The sequence below is a fragment of the Parasteatoda tepidariorum genome, chromosome 1 (genome assembly GCF_982258835.1).
Source record: "Parasteatoda tepidariorum strain Cologne lab strain chromosome 1, Ptep-v5.0, whole genome shotgun sequence".
Lineage (NCBI taxonomy): Eukaryota > Metazoa > Arthropoda > Arachnida > Araneae > Theridiidae > Parasteatoda > Parasteatoda tepidariorum.
In genome coordinates this window covers 135,297,934-135,318,241 of record NC_141755.1, presented here as the reverse complement: position 1 = coordinate 135,318,241, position 20,308 = coordinate 135,297,934, and the positions used below count along the sequence as shown (strand labels likewise).

The 20,308-nt window shown below is 29.9% G+C and overlaps 1 long non-coding RNA gene across 5 annotated transcripts in view; it reads right to left on the bottom strand.

The window, feature by feature from the left end:
- LOC147817027 (uncharacterized) overlaps positions 1-20,038 on the bottom strand; it is a 37,756-nt gene extending 17,718 nt beyond the window's left edge. The window contains exons 1-2 of one of the 5 annotated variants that reach the window (XR_015429949.1): positions 20,020-20,038; positions 6,556-6,677 (exon numbers count right to left, since the gene is read on the bottom strand). This is a non-coding gene — a long non-coding RNA (uncharacterized LOC147817027). The other 4 variants (XR_015429948.1, XR_015429945.1, XR_015429946.1 and 1 more) reach the window with 4 other exon arrangements.
- Positions 20,039-20,308: the final 270 nt, after the last annotated feature.

Sequence of the window (20,308 nt, the reverse complement as noted above, 5' to 3'; positions counted from 1 at the left end):
CGCCATTCTGATCTCATTTAAAGAAACTCATAAAAAAATAACAAATATTGTTTATTGCAGACGAAATTCTTTAACAGCGAAACAAAAGTAAAAGTTCTTTATCTCGTATTTCATTTGTTAAGGGTAATTTGATTTGTCAGCATAAGATGCGCCATTTTTAGTGGTCCAATCAAATTCAATGCTCTTGAAACGTCATATGGTTGTTTCTTTTCCAAGTAAGAATGTTCCCCTTATTTATAAAAATATGTTACCAAGTCTAGGATTCCAGTAAGACAATCAAATGGTAACCTTTCTTAATAATTCTGGGATATATATCGTAAAAGATAGCAAGAATTACATTTCTGTCGGACGTGTTTAACTTTTAAAAGCTTTTATTTTGTTTTGAAAGCATAACTTGTATAATTTGATAGCTAAATAAAACAAAACTATACACAGTCGCGGATGATTACTTAAATCCTATACAGCAATGGTCTTTCCTTAACTAGCAATGGAGTATAAACATCTTTAATACAGACAAAAACTGAAGTGTGCTAGGCAAATAAATAAAGCAGAAATATGGAGTTAAGTGTTGCAACAAAAAATGTCCTCAACAAATACATGCTAATAAGCAAGCTGTTTTTCTTTCTTATTTCCGATAGCGCACAACACCAGCTTTTTATTTCCACGAGTTTTTTTTTTTAAATAATATAAATTTAAGGAATTTTACGCGTTCTTCTTGACTAAATTTTTCATAATTACTACCATTTTAATCAAAAGAAACTTATCTCGGCATTTGACATGTTATTATGTGAACTAGATGGAACATTACACACCGTACAGACGTAAAATATCCTCTGTGATAGATGGATCATGGGAATAGATTATCCACCCATGCTGTCGGGCTAACCTTAGGAGGTTTTCATTGCTTTTTCTCTTCATGCAACGCAAATGCACTTCATGTAACTTCTGCATGTGCATTCTGCACTGAGTTCAATCAAAAAGTCCTAAACGAAGGCTAGTTTGTTCTAATGCTTGATTCAGGAGATTCCTTATTGTCTGTGTTGTGATCAAAATTGCAAGTGAAAATTGATAGTCGCAAACTTACAATTGGGACGTGTGTTCAAAGTTGTAATATAAAATCTTGTTTTATTAGTTCAATCGGGGGGGGGGGAGGAGATTTTCACTTTGATTAATTTTATTTAGCTGACTTTACAATCTTCTGTAACACTATGAACGAACCAATGTGCTATTAATGTTTAAAAAATGACTATCTTTCCTGCCTTTTTCATTCCCTTATATGTTTTTTCCATTCTAAAACAAGTAGCATAAACCTCTGTTTTGATCCACCATGAGAAAAGAAAACTCCAAAAACAAAATGAAACAGAAAGAAACTAAAATTCAACTTAAAGTTTGTTTAAAATTAAATTCATGTCTAAATTTATGAATTGGAAAATTCTTTTAAGTAAAAAAATAAAGAAAGAAATGATAAGTGGTCTTAATAAGGGTTCGTTGATTTAAATCAACTTGATTTAAATCACGATTTAAATCATGATTTAAATCAACTGATTTTTTTAAATATATATATTGATTTTAAAAGTTAAAAAACAGTGTTTTAAATTATTGATACCTGTATTATTTTATTTTCTTAGTTTCAAAATTTATTTTAAATAAATTGCTGTGTTTAATTTCAGCTAACGAAATTACTTTCTTGGTGTGTGATAAATTCCAACACATTTGAAATTACATTTTTAAAAATCGTTTGATTCTTGAGATTGAAAGTACACACCTAATGCTGTCTTAATATAGACTTGCATAGCTATAGAAAGTAATTGTAGAGTAGAAATAACAGTGAAGTAGAAATATATAGTAACTCCTTAACATACAAAAATTGGTATTTTAGTTTGAAAAATTACATGACAATCAGCAACTGTTTAGATAATTGTTTTTTATTTGATAAGAATTTTGCATTTTATAGCATAAATAACAGCAATTACAAATAAAAATTTGATAATGAGTTAACTCTTTTAACTATTAACTCTTTTTCCAACAAAAAAAATTTAAATTGAATCCCTTTTTAAGTTATTGCTTTTGTTTCCTATATCTTTTATGTTTGCTATATTTAGTCGTTAGTCCATTTTCAAACATTTTGTGACAAATCCTATTTTTTCTTCTTAGCTAGCACAGAATGTAAGTTTTGAATATATTCCCTTCCAGTTTCTCTGATGTTGTAACACTTACATATACATACTAATAATCGTCGTTAGAAAAACAGTCACTTTTATAGTAACTAATTTTTAAAAAAAATTTACTTCTTACAAGAATCGCGAGAGTTGATCTTAAAATTGTGTGAATATGAATAACAATTATGGATTTTGAAATCACATGAATATGAAACTAGATATACGATTTTGAAAATGAGAAAATACAAACTGGGATATCGAATTTTTAAAACGCGTAAATACAAATCCCGATTCATAATTTTTAGATCGCGTAAATACGAATCATGATGCGTAATTTTTAGATTGCATAAATAAGAATTATGATGCATAATTTTTAGAATGCGTGAATGCGAATCCCAATGCCATATTTTAAAATCAAATATAAATGAAAATCAATGTTTGATATTATAAACAGCATGAGCAAATCAAGACATTGAATTTTAAACTTGCGGGAATACGAATCGCTTCATAGATTTTTAAAAAGGCGTAAATACGAAGCACGACGTACAATATTCAAATCGCGTGAATAAGAATCTCAACACGCAAATATGAAAAGCTATGTTTGATATTAAAATCGTGTGAATAAGAATCGAGATATTGGCAGACTCCAGGCTTGGGACCTCTAAATGGCTTGTCAGAAACAGCGTCGTTTGAACTACAAAAATCGGATCTATCTGGAGGGCGGGTAAAAAATTCGGAAAATCTTATCTGCTGCGAGTAAAAGGGGAGAAAATAGCTAAAATAAGTAAAAATGAGAAAGGATTGGTAGCTATGTAGTTTGAATTTTGTGTTTCTCTTTGAAAATGGGTAAGTTTTCTGAAAAAGCGGAATAGTTATAAAAAAAAGTGAAATTTTTAGAAAAATCTGAAATTCAAGAGATAAAAGTGAAAAAAGCGGAAATCAGCTAAAAAGCGGAAAAATCTCATCCCTGTATAAAGAAATTTTGTGAAAAAAATTTTAAATGAGTGCATAGATTTTTAAAAAAATTTTTTTAGCTGATCTATTTTGATATAGAATTAAAAATGAATATTTTAATATAAAAATATATAGATTAAATATTTATTTATTTTTGGATGAATGACTACATTTATCGAAACAATCTGTTACATTTATTTTGTCATCTTAAAAATCAAGAAAAAAAACGCAATTTTAAATTAAAATTATGGGGTACCTTCACAAATTCAACTTTAGGAAAAATAATAGTTTTACAAAAAACTTTTTTTTTTTAAATTTTTATTTTTATGTTTCGCAAAAAACGAATAAATCCATATTTTTGTGCTGATTTTTTAATATTATTTTTAATTTTCACAAATTATGTCTAAATTTTCACAAAATAAATACCTCTCAGAAAAACCTAGATAGACCTATTTCGTTAAATTCTCTATTTCATCCAGTCTTCAAATTTCAATTATGCATTTGTTTCAAAATGGTTGCTATGCATTCAAAGCTATGTATTATAATGAAAAATTATATTAGTAAGTAAGAGAGTCTAAAATATTGTTATAATATTGTTTTAATATTAATTTAATTTTGTTTAACATTTATAAAGTATTTTTAATCATAAATTAAAGTTCTTACAATGTGTTTGAATAAAAAAAAATCTGATTTAAATAAAAAAAATCCGATTTACATCGAAAAAAGCACAAACTCTTTGTCTCAATTTTCAGCTATTCAAAATGAACATTAAAAAAAACTTTTGAAAATCAATTACATACTTGTCAAGTTAAAACAGGGTGCTTAGCCAGATTTTTCAACAAAAATTAAACACCTTTTAAGTACTTTTTAAGCACTCAAAAAATATTTTTAATCACTTTCCAAAAAAAATCATAATTAGAATCTGTGCAGAAATAACAATTATTTTTTCCATAGTTTAAAGTTCTCAATTTGTAAACATAAAATCAATAAATTTCAATAACATTTTCAAAAACTTTACATATTCATGATAAAATAACTAGTTTCTGATAAATATTGCTAAGAAAACTGTGAAAATCATGTATTTTTTTTGTAATTTAGAACGACAATTGAGAAGGCGAAGAAAAAATCTCTTTTTAAAAGATAGAAAATTCAGCACTTTTTTACAAACACCGAATAAAAAAGAACGTTTAAGGGCTTTTAAAAAACTTAAATTAAAAATAAGTACCATTATGCACTTTTTAAAAACGCTACGCACCCTGTAAAAAATGTTTGAAACACTAAAAGAATTATACATAGAAATTATAAAATTCTATTTAAAATAAATTTCCATTTTAAACCATGCTTTAAAAATTTAATTCTCCAGGAAGAAAAAGACAAAATAAAAAAACGTGATATTAAACAGACCATTAGTTCCCAATTTCTTTCTACTATGAAAACCCGATTTTATACCCAAATAAAGGACAAAATAATTTTGATAAAATTTCTTAAGAGAACGTTGATAAAATTTCATGAGATAAATGAAATTTTTTCCTCGTTTTATCATTAATAATCTAAAATTTAGTTCTATGCCCGTTGGTTAATTTCGCACTTATAGAACTATATCTAGCCTAGATATTTGTTTTTGTGTATCCTACATAAATTGAAAATTAGTAAAATAAGCCACATCATGAATAAATAATCCCTTATCCAAATGGCTTGCTTAGAAATTTCATTCGCTTCAAAAATATACAAGTTGGAATAACCTTAGAGTAGGAATAACAGTCGCTATGAAGTTTTTGAGAATGAAGTTTTTAATCAAGTAAAGCCAAGTTTTAAATCAGGGAAATCATCATTTTATTATAAATGTATGACTTTTTATAATTTAGTTAAATATATTGTTATTAGAAAGATTATATATATATATTTTTTAAATATTTGCCCTTTTTTTGCATTGGCATTAAACTTCTATTAATTTTCTTACAGCGATAGCAACCAAATTATTACAAAACAAATAATTGATTAGATCTAAAAATTCAGATTTTAAAAGTTAATGGTGGTTAACGGAAAAGTCACAACTCTCTAACATTCCCAAGGAACCCTCGATAAATTCTCTATTTTTATCAACCTATTAGAATGTGTATTTAAGAACTATTGATAAACTTTCAAACAAGAGATAATATTTATACAAAATCAAAACAACTAATCAAACCACCTGCATCAAAGACGATGTTACTTTCTCATTTTCCTAACTCTGCTGTAATTTTTTAACTAGAGGTGACCAGATGGCGAAATTCTGAGTTTAAGACTATCAATATTTAACTCTATAGAATTTTAATTTTAAACTCGACCCAGAAGACAAGAAAACTCCTACAATACACCTGGGACAAACTAGCCTTCGTGGAGTACTTTTTGATGTAACTAAAACGCATTTGCGTTATATGGAGAGGAAACCTCCCATGGTTAGCCCAACGATAAGGTGATTCTATCCCGCAATTCGTCTGTCTACCACTGATGACATTTTACGTCAGTACTGTGGTCGGTGCGAGCCGGGAGCATAATTTGTATCAACCATATGATTCGAAGCATGGTCGCCTCCAGTGGGATGAAAACAATTCATACCCGTAGCAACTCAAACTTAGCTGTAATCACTCGCGTTGAACAGCTGGCTCAATTTTGAGTTTACGACTATCGATGTTCAACGGTTTAGCTTTTTTATTTCGAACTTAATTCAGAAGGTCAGGAAACTCCTTGGTCAAGTATTGAACCACGAAAATCTCCCAAGGTCAGCCTGATGGCAAAGGGACTTTAAACATGATCCGATTTTTCCACTGAGGATATTTTACGTCAGCACTGTGGTCGGTGCGAGCCGAATGCGGAATTCGTATCAAACAAACTGGTATTTTGTTGCACCCTTGTAGTGCTAATTGTGCTCCATTTTTTTCAGCAATAACTTTTAACTTAGCATCCCAGGAGATGTAATTTTCTATAGCAATTTTTATAGATTTTTTATTTTTTTCATCATCACTGGTTAGTTACAAAACCTGATCTTTTTTTTAAAACGACCAATAAGTAAAATAGGAAAAATTATTAAATTGCATTAAACTCAAAATAAATAAATGAAGAAAAAACCGTTTAAACAATAGAATTTTCATCAGTGTTTTTAACAAGATAATTAATAACAAGGGAAGGGTTTATTCGATTAACAAAACAATAATGAAGATAAAACAAATTTGCGAAGGGTCCGATTTAAAGATAAATTATTTTGTGAAGGGTCCGTTTTTATGAAAAGATATTTTGTGAAGGGTCCGTTAACGGACCAAAATTTCTTCTAAACAGACCCCTGTTAACACAAACATAAAAACAGAACAAATTATCGTAAAAATAACATTAAATAAATAATAATTAAAATAATATTAGTTATAAATAGGTTAATACAGAAAATTAAAAATAAAAGATTACTTACATTGAAATGAAAGATAAAACAAGCAATCCACGCTTTAGTTATCCAAGTATTAAGTTATCCAAGTATTAAGTAATCCAAGTATTATGTAATCCAAGCTTAAGTAACAAAAGACAACAAGAAAACTGAAATAAAAAGAGAATAAAATTTCAAAACTAGAATGCATAGAATTCGAATTAACCATAATCCACTAGAAGAGAGACAATACTACTTTGGTTTTCTAGGGTTGTTATAATCTTGAACTGTTTCCCCCTAATTTGCTATTGGGAATGCTCCGAACTAAAGTCGCCAATTTAATATTCGATGATTAAAAAAAGTTAGAAGTAAATTTTACGTCGAATTTTGATATCCAGATTTTCTTTAAGTATCTTTAAAAAAGTTGCGAAGTTCTATACAGTTTTAAAAATACTGACAAAAATCAGAACTAGATACGAGAACGAAATAATTTATTACGCATTTAAATCGTATAGTCAAAAACATAATGATGTATTTTATTAAAACAGATGATTTTAAATTGGTTATGATTTTCAAAATAGTTTTATTTATTTAAATTTTTAAACCCTTGTTTTTCAATTAATCAAAAAATATCAAAATTTCTTTCGAAGTTTTTTTTTACACCATGATTTTGTCACTACGTTTTAGTTAACTTTAAAAATTTGTCTCATTTCCGTCTGACTAGACTGCTCAAATCTCATTCGTAGCGCCACACCTTATGCTAGTTTGAATCGTTATGCTATTTCAATGGATAAAATTCATCGTCATTTTAAGACCAAACTGAATTTATCGTCAATAGAAATTTCAACTTGTTTCCAACTAACTAACGTGCTCAAATGTTATCTTGAGCTTTATAAATAATGACAATGCATGCTCCAAATATTTCAAAATATATTTTGATCCTAAAAGCAGGAGCAGGGCCGAAAGTTATATCCCTTCATGTTTATTTTGCGCATTTCTCGGCATCTCGAGATTTTTTAAGCTAATTGAAAAGCGTTTGAACTCAAATATTAAATTGTTTTAATCTAGGAAGTCCAAGCAAAAATAACTTTTTTACGCTTTTTTTTTATTATTTTATATAATAATAGTCAAAAAATGACACAAATTTGTAATTTTTGATGTCGAATGATTTTGATGTTTGATGACTGTAATTTTTGATGTCAAAACACATAAGGTGAATAAAATTAGTTTCACAGTTTTTGAGTAATGAAATAATTCGATTAGCTTAATATGTTATCAGATTAGCTTAATAAGTAATTAGCTTAATAAGTAATTAAAATTAACGTAAACATATTCAAACTTTTGACCGCTCTCTGGTTCAAACGATTGAGAAATATTTTTGTTTTTCAGATTGCGGCTATCCCCATATCTTAAGGATCAAAAATCTCAGAATCCATAAAAAAAGGTGCGTTTATTCAGGAAAAGAACTTTTTTGAGTATGATTTCCTAACTTAAAATATCGTCTGGACTCATTAATTTGCATATTGATGGTTAAATTTGGTATATAATGCTACGTTGTCTGTAGTGTAGGACACATATATTGGACCGAATATTGCATAGAGCCACATTTTATATTGCCTGCAGAGAGGGGGAGAATGTTATTAATTATAAAGGGCCACAAATTATATGGTCTGTAATATAAGGCTACATATTATATAAATGCTATATATAATTATGAGCTATTATATAGCTCTCCATACTATAATAGCTAATACAGTCGCAACAACTACGGTGCTGAGGTATAATAACTTCAAAGGTATACCGTTAAGGTTAAAATCACTTTGGCATCGGGTTAACCGTAAGCGGTTTCCGCAGTTTTCGCTTCAATGTAATACAATAGACAGCAGTGTAATTGAAGTTAAATATCATCAGTGGTAAATGGATTTTATTTTATTGCCGCTTTTCGTGATTTTCTTCCCGTTGTAAAGCATATCCTAGTTAGTTTCATCAATAGGGTCTTTTAGAAAGTTAATTTCTTCCATTATACTTAGGGTTGGGTTTTTATTTCACCGGTGCGGAGTTGACAGCCGTAAATGGCTCTAGATTTAATTTATTATGTTTTTATCTATTTTAAAATATATTGACTAATATTGAAATGAGCTATTTTAAAAACTATGAAATTTTGAGAACTTAAAATTGGGAAGTTAAAAAGATTCAAAACTATTAAAATCACAATAAATATGACATTTTGAGTTCATATAATGATACTGCATATAAACTATTTGCACTTCTGTAACTAATTGATGAATTATGTATTTGTCACCAATTCATACAATTTTTAAAGAACATAATTCCTTGTTCTGTAATTATCTTGTTCTGAAATTACGAGTAAATTTTTTTTAAGTTATATAAATTTTAAGATTTTAATGAATTAATCTTCCTGAAATGACCTATATAAGATTGAATAACTTTGCATCAGTTAATACGTGATAATCATGCAGTAATAACCATTCAATAATCACTAATGAACGATAACTATTCAACTTTCATTAAATTTTGTTGTAAATTATAAAACAAACACTGTTAAAGAAAAAACTAATAAAAAAAAACAAATCACAAATCTAGGAAAAGTTATAAAATAAATGAAAAGAAAAAACAAATAGGAAACAAAAAATGCTATATTATATATAGCTAAGAAAATTGAAACTTACTTGTTAAATCCTAACTATTACTTTCAATTTTCTAAAAATATAAGCTCTTGCAGACAGCTTAAAAAAAACTTAAAGTGATAAACGCAGATTTAACATTTTTATACTAGCATTTATCGAAGTGAATGAGATTTTTTAAAGAAATATTTCAATTCCGTTTTGGTTTTCCAGGGTTGCTATAATCTTAATAATGTTATTTCACATTTGCAATGTTCCAATCTAAAGTCGCCAATTTAAAATCCTCGATTAATAAAACTTGAATATAATGATACTGACAATTTTTACATTTTGATTTTCCTAAAGAGTATTAAAATGTGTAGAAAATGCTTTCTTATTTTAAAAAATACTGACAAAGATCAGACCTAGAAACGAGACATTTTATTTCCAATTTCAATTATGTAGTCGAAAGCATAATGTATCTTATTGAAACAAAGGATTTTGTATTGGTTTACGATTTTCGAAATAGTTATTTTTTATCTCGAATTCTTAAACTGGTGTTTCGAGCAAAACAATATCTAAATTTCTTTTCAAATCTACAATCCCTGTCCAAATTATTCGATACAAAATCTTAATTATCATGAGATACTATACAGCATTAATATTTTAATGCGACTGAAACCGGTTTGCACTTCTTTACATTAGTGTATCAGTTGGTTAAATTAGACGATTTTTAATATATGTTCGATAAATGAGACGATATATTATATAAATATAGAATAATTATTTTATCAAGTATTATATTTTTACACTATAACAATCAGACCAAATGATTAGGCCCACTGTAGTGTTTGATTAATTGCATTTTTTGCACTAGTTTATATGGAATACTTTTATATTTAAACATACATGTAATGAGTTTTTATTCAGGATATTTTTATATACTCCCATTTTGTATTTATTTTCAACGTATTGCATTACAATGTCACCAATTGATACACGAAAGTAAACCGGTTTCAGTGGTGTAAAAGCAATAAAGCTGTATAGTATCATTTGATAATTAAGATTTTACTTAGAATCTTGTAGTGAATCTAATAATTTGGCCAGAAACTGTTTCAAAATTTGATTTCGATGTAAATTTCTTTGAAGTTACTTTTTACAGAATCATTTTGTTACTACCTTTTAATTAACTTGTTTCCGTGTCTGTCAAGATAGAAAGTTAAGATCAAAAGTTCGTAAACTTTCCGATTGACAAAAGCACTTAAATGTCATTCAGAGCACCTTACTTTATCCTAGTTTGATTCGTTTCCTGTCTATATTTTATGACTAAAATGAGTTTATTATCAATAAAATTTCCTCCATTTTCCGACTAACTAAGATGCTCGGATGTTCTCGAGATCTTTATGCAGAATGAGGGAAAATACAAGTTCCAATCGTTTCACAAAATAATCTGGTTTTCAAAATATAGTTTGGTCTAGAGAACGGGCGAGAAAGTTTACACTCTTTAATGTTAATTTAACTTTTTGCGTATTTCGTCATATCTCAAGAACTATTTAAACGAACGGACATTTTTTTCACACAATACTAAAATTCTTTTAGCCAATTACAGTTAAAAACTACACATAATTTTTCACAAGTATTTCGTATTAATTATTATTTTATTTAATAATAGTAAAAAAAACTTCAAATTGTAAAGTTAAAAACTTTTACATAACTTCTAAAATATGTCACTTTAAATGGAAAAATTCAAAAAAATTGAACAAAATCGGTCGAAAACTTCTTGAGCTGAGCTACTGAAATTACACAGGAGTTCCGTGAGTTGGGACATTTTTTTTAACCTTTAATGGTTTCAGAAACCTGTTATAGGTTATATCCAACCAATAATACCTTATTTGTTTAATGTTTTTTATGGAATTTGTTAAAAATTGTAATAAAAAAGAAATAACGAATTAAAAAATATATATTTTTCTAATAACAATACATTGAACAAATTTCTAAGAAAATTATAAAATTACAAATGTTTGCATCAGTATTTCTCTCATTGAAGTTCGAGATTCAGTTGTTGTAATAAATAATATCGGATTTAAAAAGCTATGCGCAAATCAATAGTAATAACTGCATAAAAAATGGAAGAAAAATTTCTTCAGAAAATAAAACCAAATTTTTTACATTATTATTCTTTATTTTTCATTATTCTCAAATGAAAAAAAAAACACAAGCTTTTTTTTACCACTACGATGAGCGAGAAAGGCATTTTCTGAATCTGGAGAAAAGATAAAATCTTTCAAAAATTTCTGCAGAAAAGAAAACCAAATTTTTTTATTTCCCAAAGGAAAAATTCATCTATAAGAACTTTTGCGACAATGTCGTCCTGTCGCTACGGGGGCAAGAATTATTATAAAACACAAAATGAGAAAGTAATTTTTCATGTTTTAACTCAAAAGCTGACATCAAATGAATAATCAAATGTACTGGAAGAATTTCTGTGAAAAAAAAAGCATTGTTTTTCGTTTAGACTGTTGACGAATTTTTATGAGTCATTGAAATAGATACCGTCTCGTAACTCAAAACAGAAAAAAAAAGGGGGGGGGAATGTACAAACAAAAGAAAATACTGAATTTAATAATACTTAACAAATTTTCCAATTTCATAATGAATGTATTTTTTAACACATTATTCACAATTATTTGTGTATTAATCATAACTCCTTAATTTTAAATATTTATTTTTATTATTATATGCTCAAAGATTATTTTTTTAGTAGTCAGCATTTAAAGATTTTGTTACTTAGTGCTAATGAAGTATAAAAAAGTGTAATTTAAGTAATGTAATTTAAATGATATCACAATTAATAAACTATTGCTATTAAACAATATGTAACTATGCCTTTATATGCTTTGTTTTATTTGACAGCAAAAGTTAAAAGTTGAAATTAGAAAACGATAATGACACGATGACCACTATTGAGAAATGTTTTCGAACTTTAAAATGTTATTTTTTAAGACTGTAAGAAAATGTATGAACACTATATTTTTGAACAGAAATAATTTGTTAGCAGAGTAAAGTTTGATAGCTACTATCAGTCGAACATTCGGCTTATTTTTTACAAAAAATATAAACAACAAAGTTTTCATATCCTTTAGTTGTGATTTTCGAGAACTAATTGCGGCGTGACGTCATGAGGTGGGGAATCTTAGCTTCAGCTTTGAGTAAAGAATGCACCTTATTTTCTCTTTAGCCCTGCTAAAATACTGTCTTACAGTTTATTACAGTTCTTTTTTAAAACCATAATTGAGCTTATTTTATTCAATCTCATCTTATACGACAAAAACTACTCAACTTAACATACACAGCAAAAACGCAATCGCTGCAAATTCAACTGCCTACATAAATCTTAATTTTAAAGACTTATTGATGAAACAATGAAAAAATTTTATTCACGTGAAATATTTCTGAATTAATTTATAATTTTTGTAGCATATTTACACATGTTTATGAACGTTTTTTATAAGTCGTGGTTCCGCTAAAAGAAATTAGAAACCACTACTGTATATTTCATCTTTTCTTTGTGGCATGTTTTAATAGTTTTTGTTACTTTTCAATTGGACAAGGTCCTTTTAAGTCGCCGTATTGTTGTATTATAATACAAAGTATTATTGTCCTTACGTCAAACGCTCGTAAGCTATTTGGTATAAGAAGTTCGATTCCCCCCTTGAAGGCGGCTTGTAATACAACTCTATAATTTATGCTGTTTGATTTATTTGGTTGTTAATGTCGAACTAGAGCTGCACTAATAACTTTTTATTATTGACGTTGAACAGCCGCCCCAATTTTAGGTTCACGACTGACCTCCGCAGCCTTGTAAATTTGAACCAATTCAAAAGACCAGGAAACTCTTGGATCAGTACTCCCAGAGGTATGATTTGTTATGGGAACATGGAGGACTTTGGGACTCGACAGATTTAAATTGCACCTATCACCATTTACTACACGGAGAGTCTTCGGCTGGCGGGGCAACCACGCTATCCAGGCCCTACACTAATGACTTAATGATCTGGTGCAAATGCTTGAACACACTATACTATCACTATTTAGATAGGACAATAAATGGTGATAGAAATTATCCGGACACCTCACAATGCTCCCAGACCATGCGTGAATTTTTTCTGACTTTGAAATTGCTGCGATTTTCATAAACATTACATAAGATTCCGTTATATACCCGTTACATTAGACTCGATTTCGAACAATTAAACCAGACAGCTGTTCTGTACTATGTATCGAACCCCGCTCCTGGGCGTTGTGAATGAAGCCTCTACTCTCCACACCAACAGGGAAGTATCTATTCCTTAATTTGACCAAGAATTATAAGTCAATCGAATAATAAGTCAATCAAAGAATGAGGAAAATTATGTAAAAGATTATTAAAGTATGGGTGTACTGAGTCCTAAAATTTTGATATGTAAGAGTACTGTATACCATTTGATAGTACTAGTACTTTCATTCATGTCGCACAAGAGCTGCACGATGGACTATAAGCGATGGACTGGGAAACATCCCTGAGGGTGATTCGGAGACAACATGCATACGTCACATCCCGTTTTACAGGACGAACATATTTACACAATATCCATAGATCGTAATTTTGACCCGAACTACAGCACGATCGAACTCTGTTCTAGTTATCACAGAGGTATTTATTTGTTATGGCGACTTGGAGGACTTTGTGACCCAAACAGATTTAGAGTGCACCAGTCACTATTTTGTACGTGGAGAGTCTTCAGCTGGTGGAGATCGGACTCACCACTTCTCGGACATGGGCCTAACGCCTAACCAACCAGGCTATCCTGGCCCCGTTGAAAATTACATCTTTTTCCAGGTCGGTTCCTGGTACCCGGTAAAAATTTTATTTCTGGTTAAAACACGGATTTATGTCCCGATAGGTTAAAATAATATAAATTTTTATAATTTTCTATAGAAAAAATATTTTGCAAGGTTTAGTTTGAAAGAAATTTACAACGCACATACATAAATATGAACGTCTATTTAGTTTTAGTTTTATTTTAAAACTAAATATTAAAAAATGAATCTAAAAAAAATGTGATGAATGTTTGAATTTATAGTGATTGACGTAAAACTTAGTTGAAGTTGAGACTTCTGCTAATTAGGAACTTTATACTTAATTCATTTTTCATTTTACTTAACTTTTCCATAGCATTCAATAACGTAGCGTCTGTTAAATGAAGGATATTTTTAAAAGAGTTCAATAAAAAGACAGTAATATTGAATGAAAAGTATTTTAAGTATCAGGATTTAATTTTTAATCACCCGATGACTACAAACGTAATTATCGAGTCATGAGATATACTTTAGTACAATCAGGGGCAGTTTCAGAAATTTTTCCTGGGGGGGGGGGTCATAGACTCAGATTCTCTCCCCCCCCCACAATTAATTTGTTTCATAAAAGGAAAAAAAAATTATATTTTTTTTTGAAAAAAAAAAGCTTGGTTTATTACTGCTAGTATTGTCATTTATTTTTTTCATCATGAACAATAGAACAATACATAAATAATTCAAGTATACAAAATCTTTAAATAATAAATGTAATGCGTTTTTTAGAAGCTTTGGCAAATCTGTCAATGATTTTTTTAACATCCAAATCAATTTCTCGATAAATGTTTAATGATGAGAGTCCATTTATAATTAATATTTATTGTAATTTTTAAAATATTTTATTTCTTTTGTAAACTATTAAAAAAAATATATTATTTTATTTTTTTTTCTCCAATTTTTTTGAGGGGGGTGGGTCATGACCACTATGACCCCCCCCCCCGCTGGATTCGCCACTGAGTACAATTTCTTAAATTTTTATGTACTTTGTGAGCATATCATATTACCGATGCTGAACAGAAGATTCATATATCAGTTTTGTTGTCCCTAATGTTACGATTCTACCTCAAAATCCAATTAATTTTGAAAATTCAAAAGATATTTTATGTGCTAGTTCATGCAAAAAAATGCAGATTTTCTTTCTTGAAATGAAATTAATGTGTATTTGTGATACAGGGAGAAGAAAACTATGAAACATTCGCATGGTTAGACCGGTAATTGAAGAACCAGATTTGTTAGAAATTAAATTTATTGAGTTCATGGTTAAAGGAGATATGTTTTAATAAAGATACAGATTTAACATATTGATGACTAATTATAAAATACAACATGCTATTCAGAATACTTAGTGCAAAGTAGTTGTCACCATTTTTGTTATTCAGTAACATTAAAATTTTTAATTACCGTAAGATAAGATGCACATAAGAGTCTCTAAAGTTATAATTACAATACAATATAAGGTTTAAATCATTAATTTAAAATGCATTTATACACTAATTCTTAAAAAAATTTAAATGTAAATCGAACATCCGCGTAGCATATAGCACTGAGAGAATTTCAAGACGAATGCAAACTAGGCTTAACAGAAAGAAATTATACATTATACTATTTAACAGGCACTGATTTACAGGAGGGTATTCGTTTCCAGAACCCCAACTCGAGCTTGTAAGGACTCCCAAACTTTTCTTATTTCTTAATAGTATTTTCAGTAAAAAATATTGTTAATTATACAGAACAGTGCTGACGTAAAATATCCCCAGTGGTAGATGGATCATGGTTTAGAGTTCCCTTGCCGTCAGGCTAAGTGTAGAGGTTCTCGTGATCTTCCTCTCCAAGTAACGCAAATAAGGGTTAGTTCCATCAAAAAGTCCTCCACGAAGGCAAATTTCTCACTATACTTGATCCCGGAGTTCCCTTGTCTTCTGGATTGGATTCAAAATGACAGAGTTGAACATTTGTATTCGTAGACACAAAAATTTGGGTCTGCTGTTCAACGACGGTTATATCATAAAAAATAAAGTGAAATGATTTTATCTTACAACCGTCATTGAACTGCTGACTAAATTTTGAATTCATTACTACCAATGTTCAACTCCGTAGACTTTGATTTTTGAACCCAATCCAGAAGACAAGGGATCAAGTATAGTGAGAAATTTGCCTTCGTGGAGGACTTTTTGATGGAACTAATCCGCATTTGCGTTACATGGAGAGAAAAACCACGAAACGGTTATTCTGGCGACAAAGATATTCTTACCCATGATTAGTCGTCTACCACCGAGGATTTCTCACAGCAACGACTGATCCAAATTCCGGATTTTGTGGCTGTTTGATCTCTGATCCGCAACAACCTTTCTTCAGAAAGATTTCGGTTTTGTTGTTGTTTAGCTTATTTTGATAAATGTTGTAGAATTTCTTCGATTTTGAGTTCAAGATATTCAGTTCTTATATCATTTTGAATGTGATTTTGGTATCTCGCATCATAAAAATCATTTATTTCAAGGTTATCAAAGCAAAACAAATCCGAAAGAGACGTGTTTTTATTTTTTTTTAATGAATTTCATCGAGATTTTTTTTTATTATTTTTTTACATAGACTGTTTTTATGAAGGAAAAACAAAATGTAGGAATAGGTAATGTGAAATACACGCATTTTAGGGAGTCATTGTGACTTGTCGCAGGAAAAACTTCATTTCAGAGAGCTGCCTTTTTTTTTTGGAATTTTTTTTCTTAACTAATAACCCGATTTTCACACACATATAGGCTAAAATCAGTGTTTCCCAAACTTATGACTTTTGAGTACCCTTTCTAAATTTTTCGTAACGCTGTGCACTCATTAAAAAATTTATGCATCTTTTACTCTAAAAAATTTGCGCAAAAATTAAAAATCGCAACTGGCTGTTGGCACCACTAATTATTAACTCAGCAAAATATAGCCAATAGAAAAATACGTAATAGAAAATTTTCATGGCTCTTTATTTTAAATAAATTTTTTTGAAATTTTCGTTTGTTGCAAGATATTTCGCATAATAACGCGTACCCCCGCTAAACTGTTCCCGTATCCCTGGAGGTACGCGTACCACACTTTGGGAAACACTGGGCTAAATAAACAATTTTCGAAACAGTACTTACTTTATTTTTGGACAGCATTTAAGGGTGATTATTACGGAACACTTTTTATACAAATTAGCGTGTACCACAGTGGACGGATAGTAAGACATAGTTTCACAATCAGCGGTAAATTTGTGGAAGGGGGAAAACTTTGATCAGTCTGCGAAGCGACCGAGGTTACGCGGTTCTCGTTTAACTGTTCGACCTTAAAGTACTCCACTTCACGGTCACGTTACCGGGCACCCTCTGCAGACCTCTTGGGATCATTCTCAGGAATATTTTACATATTGTCACTGATTGTGGGAACCGTAGTGACACAGGGAATAAAGTACTCCCAATGAAGTCACTTAAAACCAAGTAACATGGGTTCGAATCCCAATCATAGCTTTTTGATTCAAATCCATACCCGGTAAAAATATCCTCACTGGTAGACGGATGATGGGTTAGAGTCCCCTTGCCGTCGGAGGTTTTCCTCTCCATGTAACGCAAATGCTGGTTAGTTCCACCAAAATGTTTTCCACGAAGGCAAAATTTGTCCCAATATTTGATCCTGGAGTTCCCTTGTCTTCTGGATTGGGTTTAAAATGGCAAGGCTACAGAGGTCGTAAACTCATGGTAGGTTCGGCTGTTCCACGACGATCATGAAATAGCATATTTTAAAGATATAGCGCGATGCAAATAAACTACTACATCTACATTAAGTAATCATTTATTGAATTATTTCTTGGAAGATAAAGCACTTTTTTGTATCCTCTGCAGATTGTCCAGAATCGCACGATGATTGGATGACACAAACTTGTGTTCCGGTAGTGATCGATCGGACAACATGAGAAAGAAACACAGAAGGTTGTTGTTGTAGTTCATTTACGTCGCACTAAAGCTGCACAATGGGCTATTGGCGACGGTCTGGGAAACATCCCTGAGGATGATCCGAAGACATGCCATCACAATTTTGATCCTCTGTAGAGGGGATGGCACCCCCGCTTCGGTAGCCCGACGACCTGCGTGCGAAGTCGAGCACTTTACGGTAGAACAGTTTAACGAGGACCCATACCGCACACCCTCGGTCCCTACGCAGACTCATCCAAGTGGTCACCCACCCGCAGTCAGTGATGCTTAACTTCGGTGATCTGATGGGAACCGTGTCTTATCGATCAGTCCACTGCGGGACTGAAATATTTTGTAATTGTATAATTATACTATATAATCTAAAAAATATTAATTGGGTACTTGCACTTCAGGAATAAGGTCACGGATACCCACTCATATGACCTATGTCAGCGAAAGCAGACCGTAATGTCATGTTAAAGTTGAGCTAAGTTAATCCACATTAATTAGAATGTTAATTAATTTGAAGTTAATTAAAGATGCCATATCACAGATTGACTTTGTTGAAATACAATTTTTTCTGGTCTATGCCTTACAGTAAAATTAGATTTTTTGTTTGTTAATATACTTTATTGTAACCGTTTTATGTACCCTTTGATGCATAATTAATTTGTTTATGCTCTTCGTTTCTGTGTTTGTGTCAAGTAAGAAATATAAAGTGAAAGAATTTAGAATGCGATTTTTAAGAGACTTCATACTTTTCAGGATTGGCCAACTCGAAATAGAATGGAAAGAACAGTTGCTAACGTAAATAAATGCCACGTTTCAGCAACCAATCAGGATCGAGATATCCGTACTATGTCACTTGCTTTTATCCCGTTAAGTGTTGTAGTAATAATTAATAATAATTTAAATTTATATCAAATATTTAAATTCGTCTAGTTTCATTCTAAATTAGAGTATGCATGAGCTGAAAATGAATAAAACAAGTTGAACTTATTGAAATGATAGTGAAAATTATAAATGATTATTCGGAAAATATATTTCTTTATTGATTGTTGATATTATTCAACTTTTATCGATAGTTTGTGTTCGTAAAATTTAACGATCTGTTTTTTTTTTTATTTTATTTATTTTTATCGTCGCGATAGTTGAAGTTCAAAATCGTCGCCCACTCTAGAAATTTATGATAATTTTTTCCGCTCTAACTTTAGATAAATGAATGCTTATTAACTCCTTCCTTTTTCTTCATTAATACAAATTTATCATTGTTAAACCTGCTTTCTTTCGAATACTGTTTTCAATAAATACTGTAATTGAATACCGTTTTCTTTTATTTTGAGTTAATAAGTTCCAGGCAATTTTTAATAAAGGGATATCTTTTTCATAATTCATTCAATGTTAGATAATGTTATTAGATTAACTATGTATACATATATTTTTAAATTTCGTTGTTTTTTCCTCTTGTGTTTTACTTAATTTCTCAAAATTTACCAAAACCTATACCTATTATAAAACATGGAATTGAGTGGTTTAATGCTCGGTATATACTAACCGACACTGCTGATACTGATGCTTATCTATCCTCAGGGATATTAAAATATCAAATATTATAATATCAGCGAATAAATTAATATTAAATAGGATATAAAAAGTATTTTGGACATTCACCAAAGTGACTATGTGATTTTTGGCATTCACCGGTGAAAGTCGACATTCTTTCGACATTCACGGCACGCAACTCAGTAATTAGGTTAGAAGCTGTTCGTTTACTGATTTACTCAGGTTTGGTATCAAAACAGTGGAGCAAAATGGCGTACTCAGTTCCCCAAATATAGATCTATAATTTTGAAATTTGTCCATTTATATTGTAAAAACGTCTATCTTAGACCGTAATGAAACTGATTTTAAAGAAAATAAACCACATCTATTGAATTTTTATTTGTTAATAGCGCCATTAATAAAATCGTTTGGGTAACATTAAGACTTGACACGTGCAGTCAAGATTTTCATTTTTTAACAATTTTTTACTCTGAAGTAAAAATATTTTATTGAAGTTATACTTCTTATGCGACTTCCAACAAGGTTGCGTTAAACGTTTAACGCTACATTTTTATTGGCCGGGAAATCACGTGGTAGGATCCAGTTTTCCCCCGTTCATTTCCATATTGTTTTGGTTCTCACTAGCATAAAAATAATAAAAGTATTGTTTTTCTATAAATATTTTTTTAGTTTGTTTTGATACACATATAATTTAATAGGATAGTATTTTTTATTTTCAAATTTAGTGGATAACAATTGTAAAATATGAGTGAAAACAATCCCACAGACAATGCGACGAATTTAAGGTTA